Genomic DNA, 7,284 nt, shown 5'->3' on the forward strand with positions numbered 1-7,284 from the left:
ATCATAAGCATGTCATTCTGTAACGTAACAGTATCACACTCGAGCACACCATGTGACATTTTAGGGGAAATGTTCAAAATGAAAATGGTAAATCATTACACCCATATTATCACCCTACCAACCCCACTTGAGCCAGCGTTACTTCTGCCAGACCCTGTGGTGGAAAACCCCAAGCCCTGATTGGGTCAAGGATGTTGAACAATCACTCTGCAACCGAGGAAGCCCCCACAAAGGCCAGCTGAAGTGACCCAGAGCTGCAACTGCGCTGTGCTGACTTCCAAGTAAGTCTCTGGCCGCGTAACACAAATAAGGCAGTTATTTACACAGGCGGCGAGCCCTCTGAGTAATGTGCCCAGAGAAGCATTAACCTTTGTTATTTTTTTATGCCATCTTAATGGGTTGCACATTTTATTTCTCAGATAATTTAACATAATAGAGTGTGTTTTCTACCATGTGGTAAAACTTTGCTACTATTCATATACGACTGCTTAGCATAGAGACATGACATTTCCCTAAGCAGAGCTTTGATTCTGCTTTAGAAGTTTCATATAAATTAAAATCTTCATCAAATGTCAGTACGAGGGAGGTGACACAGGATACAACACATACAGCCCAGTTACCTCTTTGTATATTTATTGGAAACTTCTCCATCAAGGTATTTATACCAGGGAGCTTAGTTTTTATTGCTAAATATTCAGTAGTATAGTTTTGAATCATCAGAACCTTGGTAAGACCTTAATATTTCAAATTTATTAACAACTACCTCTTGGGGCAAGTCCAGGTTAATGAGTTATGACAAATTAGTCATCATGAAGGAAAGCAGGTGCAGTCAGCCATCTTTAAAATTGTACCAACCACTGCTTCTGAATATAGAACGGCTATAACTACACGTTTATCATACAACACATTCCATGTCTGTCCCCTGAAATTCTCCTAGTTTCATTCGTTAGAAGGGGACTTCAAAGGCAAAGACTTAAGAGCACTTTACAGCAGCATTCAGCTTTCCTATGAAATACTCAGCATCTTAAATATTATGTATACGTCTTTTTTTTTTTTTTTTCTTTTAGGAAGCTAAACACCAGCTTCAGAGTTTGGGAACTTGTGGAAACGGAGGAAACATAACCCATTCGGAACTAGTCTAGAAGTTGTCTTTTGGCAGAGTATGTGAGTGAAAAATAGAAGGGCTATTTTGTTGCTGTAACTTTTTTTCTAAAATGCAGATCGTTCTGTGCTCCCCTCTACAGAAACCTCAGTCTTTACTCCTGCGTGGGGCCAGGCAGAGGCCCGGGCCCGCTCCTCTGGCTTCTCAGCCTCTGCCTTCTTGTCGCTGCAGCAAGGCTTGAATAGATGTGCAGCAATGAGGACTTTCTGTCTATTCCAGCATGTGAGATCTGAAAAGGAAAAAAAACAACTGGCATTCTGTCAGAGCCCGAGCCATGGCTGTATCTGAGCCATTGTCTGGCTACTAGAACAAGGAGACTGAGCTGGGAGGCCCTTGAGGTGGGCCTGTGAGCATCAGAGTTGTGATGTTTAACTTCTTTCTGCAGTTGGCTGATCTGGTTGCTTTTTATCGTGTTTCAAGTAGAGTTTTCACTTTCTTCGGTTTCAATGCAGTTTTTAGACTGGGCCTGCGCCTGCGCGTACCACGATTCCAATTTTGTTGTGCTTTGATCCCGCTGGCAACTTCTTCCATCCTTTCACAAGCCTGACACAGGCATTACAGATGTTTCCTGACCACGTATCATGCAAACAAAGACAGCTCTGGAAGTCCTTCGCATAGTGTCTACTGCGAGCGAATCAGGAACTGGAGACAGCTCTGCAAATACAGCAGCCTCCTATGCTTTGGTACATCTTTGGCTTCTGAAAACCAAACATCTTTTCTTGTGGGCAATAGTCTTCCAAAGCCAGCCACTCTATACGCATTACGTTCCTGAGGTACAGAGTGCACGCCGGGGCCAGACCCCTTCAATCACTCCCTCCTCCTCAACTGCCTTGTCTAGAAAGCTCTTTTCTATTTCATTATTTTGTTCTCTTTTTTCTTTCACATTTTTTTCTTTTTCATTTATTCAATTTTTTCTCTCCGTATTCTTTTCCCCCATATTTCTTTACCTATTCTTTATTTTTTCTTCCTTCTTTCATAATTTTTTTTCTTATTCTTTTTTTTCTGTTCTTTTCTTTCCTTTTTTGATTTTTTTTTTGCTGTTGTTTATGTTGCTATTGTTGTTGTTTTGTTTTGTTTGCATTTGTCTTGTTTTGGTCTGTCTGCACCAATACAACAGCTTGCACAAAGTGGTCAGGGTTGATCCTCACAGTCTGCCAGCCTGAGGTTCGATCCCACCCACGAAGGAGCCAACAACAAGCAAAACCCAATTACAACATGAGGGCCCACATAACCACACAAAAGACATCCCTACAGCATCCAACTCAGGAGATCAAGGAGGCTGCATCGCTGGGTCCCACAAGACACCTACTACATAAGACTACCTCATAAAGGAGTCATAGCTGTTCTATCTATTACATAGAAACAAACACAAAAAGTCAGCTAAAATGGAGAGACGAAGAAACAAGCCCTGAATCAAAGAACAGAAGAAATCGCCAGAAAAAGAACTAAATGAAATGGAGGCAAACAATTTATCAGATATAGAGTTCAAAGTAATGGCTATAAGGATGCTCAAGGAACTTAGTGAGAATTACAAGAAACTCAGTGGGAACTAGAACAGCATGAAAAAGGACAGAGAAACCATGAATAAGAACAAGGTAGAGATGAAGAATACCATATCTGACAACAAGAATACATTAGAAGGAATTAAAAGTAGGTTCGATGAAGCAGAGGATCGAATCAGTGAGTTGAAAGACAAAGTAGAAAAAACATCCCATTAGAGCAGCAAAATAATAATAATAATTATAATAAGGATGGTTTAAGGTAACTTTGGGACAACATGAAACAACATCTGCCTCCTAGGGCTACCAGAAGGAGAAGAAAATGAACAAGGGATAGAGAACCTGTTTGAAGAAATAATGACAGAAAACTTCCCTAACCTGGTAAAAATCACACAAAAAAATCACACAAGTTCAAGATGAACCCAAAGAGACCCACACAAGGTGCATCAGAATTAAAATGGCAAAAGTTAAAGACAAAGAGAGAATCTTAAAGCCAGCAAGAAAGTTACCTGCAACGGTGTTCCTATAAGACTGTGAGCTGATTTCTCAACAGCAACACTTCAGGCTAGAGGGGACTGGCATAAAGTATTTAAAGTAATGAAAAACAAGGATCTGAAACCTAAACTACTCTATCCAGCAAAGCTATCACTTAAAATTGAGGAGAAAATAAAGACTTCCCAGACAAGGAAAAAACCCACTAAAGGAGTTTATTGTCACTAAATCAGCATTGCAAGAAATGTTAAAGGGACAAGGAGGAGAAGGAGGAGGAAAAGAAGGAGGAGGAAGAAGAGGAGAAGACCAAGGAGGAGGAGAAATAGCGCTGGCCAGATTGCTCAGTTGGTTGGAGCATCATCTTGTATACCAAAAGGTTGCATGTTCGATCCCAGGACAAGGCATATACTTAGGTTGTGGGTTCGATACCCAGTCAGACCATGTACGGGAGGCAACTGATCCATGATTCTCTCTCCCACTCTCCCCCCCTTCCTCTCTCTCTAATATCAATAATGAAGAAAAGAAGGAGGAGACAGAAAATAATAAAGAGAGGAACATAGGCAAAAAAATGGTAATAAATAAATACCTGTCAATAATAACCTTAAGTGTAAATAAACTAAATGCTCCAATCAAATGACGAAGGGTAACTGAATAGATAAGAAAACATGACCCATACATATGCTGTCTACCAAGACCTACCTCATAACAAATGATTCATACAGGTTGAAAGTGAAGGGATAGGGAAAAAAGTTTCCATGCAAATGAAAATGAAAAAAGAAAAAAAGCTGGGGTAGCAATACTTACATCTGACAAAATAGATTTCAAAACAAAGACCATAACAAGAGACAAAAAAGGCCACTACATAATACTAAGGGGATCAATTAAAAAAAAATACAACCCTGGTAAACATATACAAGGTCTACCCAGAAACTATCCAGTCATGTTCTATGAAAAATAGAGACATTTATTGAAGAAGATACGAGGAACATTGTACATAGGACAATGACGCCTCAGTCCCCTTCAAAGTAGACACCTTGGGACCTCACACAGTTCTCCCAATTGCCATCAGCTACCCTGTCATATTTTCCTGAATCTCATTGACGGTCTGAAATCTCTCCCCTTTCAAAGGTGATTTTAGTTTTGGGAAAAGCCAGAAGTTACAGGGCACCAAGTCTGGGCTGTAGGGAAGCTGAGTCACCTGGGTGATTTGATGTTTCACCAAAACACTCTGCACAAGACATGATATATGAGTGGGCACATTGTCATGTTGAAGCTGCCAATCACCAGTTACTCACAGATGTGGCCTTCTGAACCATCCGAATAGTTTCTGCGGAGGAATGCTCAAGCTTCAAGCAAAACTTGATGCAGATTCATTGCTCTACTCTCTCAATCATTTTGAATGCGACGGCCACACAGTACACATGCTCACTCAACAGCATCTTCCACCCCCACTGACTAGTACGTCGTTGAAGTGATGTCATGAAGGAGCCATTGTTCATGCATATTGCAGTCCACTCTCCTTGGCTGCCAGGTTACACTCATGTTGTGCAAACTTTTCTCATTATATTAACAATGAATGGACTTTTTCAGGACAGACCTCATATGCACCCACTATAGGAGCAACCAAATACATAGTAAAACTCTTGGTGAACTCTAAGGGAGAGATCAACAGTAATATAATAATAGTAGGGGACTTTAACACCCCTCTGTCATCACTGGGTAGGTCTCCCAGACAGAAAATCAACAAAGAAACAGTGACCTTACATAATACACTATATACCAGGGATTTAATTGATATTTACAGAACATTTCATTCCAAAGCAGTAGAATATACATTCTCCTCAAGTGCAGATGGAACATTTTCAAAGATAGATCACACATGAGAACATAAAATAAGTTATAACAAATTCACAAAGATTGAAATCATTATCAAGCATCTTCTTGTACCAAAATGGCATGAAACTAGAAATCATCTACAATAAAAATCTCAAAAACATTCAAATACATGGAAGCTTAATAGCATGTTGTTAAACAATGAATGGGTTACCAATAAAATCAGGGGAGAAATAAAAAATTACCTGGAAACAAATGAAAATGAACACACAACAACCCCAAATCTATGGGACATAGTAAAAGCAGTCCTGAGAGGGAAGTTTATAATATTACAGGCCTACCTCAAGAAACAAATAGTATCTCACATAAGCAATCTAAAATATCTAGAAAAACAACAAACAAAACCCAGAGTAAGTAGAAAGAAGAAAATAATAAGGATCAGAATGGAAATAAATGACGTAGAGACTACTAGAAAAAACAGTTCAAAAGATCATGAAACCAAGAGCTGGTTATTTGAAAGATAAACAAGACTGATGAACATTTAGAAGATTCATCAAGAAACAAGGAAAGAGGACCCACATATATAAAATCAAAAAGGGAAGAGGTAAAGTAACCACTGACATAACAGAAACACAAATGATTGTAAGAAAATACTATAAGCAACTTTAGCCAACAAATTGGATAACCTGGGCAAAATGGACCGATTCCATCATACAAACGGATTCAGAAGAATCAGAAAACTTAAATAGAACAATAGCAGCTAATGAAATTGAAGCAGTAATCAAAATACTCCCAGAAAACAAAAATCCTGGTTTGGATGGCTTCACAGGCAATTTTTACCAAACATTCAAAGAGCTAACACTTATCTTCCTCAAAGTATTGCAAAAAATTAAAAGGGAGGGAAGATTTCTAAGGTCTTTTTAGGAGGCTAGCATTATTTTAATTACAAAACCAGATAAATACACTACAAAGAAAGAAAACTATAGGCCAGTATCCCTGATGAATATAAATGCTAAAATCCTCAACAAAATATTAGCAAACTGGATCCAGCAATACATTAAAAAGATAGTACACTGCTACCAAGTGGGATTTATTCCAGGGATGCAAGGCTGGTACAATATTTGCAAATCAACAAATGTGATGCATCAAATACACAAAATGAAAGATAAAAATCACATGATCACATCAATATATGCAGAAAAAGCATTTGATAAAATTCAGCACCCGTTTGTGATAAAATTCTCAGCAAAGTGGGAATAGAGGGATCATACCTTAACATAATAAAGGTCATATATGGCACACCTACAGCCATATTAAAGCCAATGGCCAAAAGCTAAAGGCATTTCCCTTAACATCGGGAACAAGACAGGGATGTCTGCTTTCACTACTTTTATTCAACATATACTGAAAGTCCTAGCCACAATGATCAGACAAGAAAAAGAAATAAAAGGCAAAAGAAATAAAAGATTGGAAAGGAGGAAGTAAAACTGTCATTATTTACCAATGACATGATATTGTACATAGGAAACCCTAAAGACTCCACCAAAATACTACTAGATATAATAAATGAATTCAACAAAGTAGCAGGATACAAAATTAATATTCAGAAAGTTGCATTTTTATATACCAATAATGAACTATCAGAAAGAAAAACTAAGAAAACAATCCCATTTACTTCAGTAACAACAAAAAAATAAGGTAATTAAGAATAAACTTAACCAAGAAAGTAAAAGATCTGTACTCAGAAAACTTAGGACATTGAAGAGGAAGATACAAACAACTGGATGCATAGACTATGGGATTGTTCAGGGATTGAAAGAATTAACATCATTAAATATCCATTCTATGCAAAAATAATCTACAGAGTCAATGCAATTCCTATTAAAATACCAATGGCATATTTCACAAATCTAGACCAAATATTCCAAAAATTTATGTGGAACCAAAAAATATCCTTAATAGCCTCACCAACATGGAAAAAGAAGAACGAAGTTGGAGATGGCACGATGCCTGATATAAAACTATACTACAAGGCCATTGTAATCAACACAGCATGGTATTGACATTAAAACAGAGCTATAGATCAATGGAACAGAACAGAGCCCAGAAATCACCCCACACCTGCATGGTCAATTCATATTCGACAAAGGAGGCATGAGCATACAATGGAGTAAAATCTGTCTCTTCAATAAATGGTGTTGGGGCCCTGGCTGGTGTAGCTCAGTTGGTTAGAGCATTGTCCCATAACCAAAAGATTGCACGTTTGACTCCCAGTCAGGGCACATACCTAGGTTTCAG

General features: G+C 38.3%; 1 pseudogene; it reads right to left on the reverse strand.

Annotated features, from left to right (window-relative positions):
• Window positions 1-1,256: 1,256 nt before the first annotated feature.
• Window positions 1,257-1,887, reverse strand: LOC129074890 (SIN3-HDAC complex-associated factor-like; annotated as a pseudogene).
• Window positions 1,888-7,284: the final 5,397 nt, after the last annotated feature.

The sequence above is a fragment of the Pteronotus mesoamericanus genome, unplaced genomic scaffold, assembly GCF_021234165.1.
Source record: "Pteronotus mesoamericanus isolate MK-2021 breed Mesoamerican mustached bat unplaced genomic scaffold, CSHL_Meso_final contig_502, whole genome shotgun sequence".
In the NCBI taxonomy this organism is placed as follows: domain Eukaryota; kingdom Metazoa; phylum Chordata; class Mammalia; order Chiroptera; family Mormoopidae; genus Pteronotus; species Pteronotus mesoamericanus.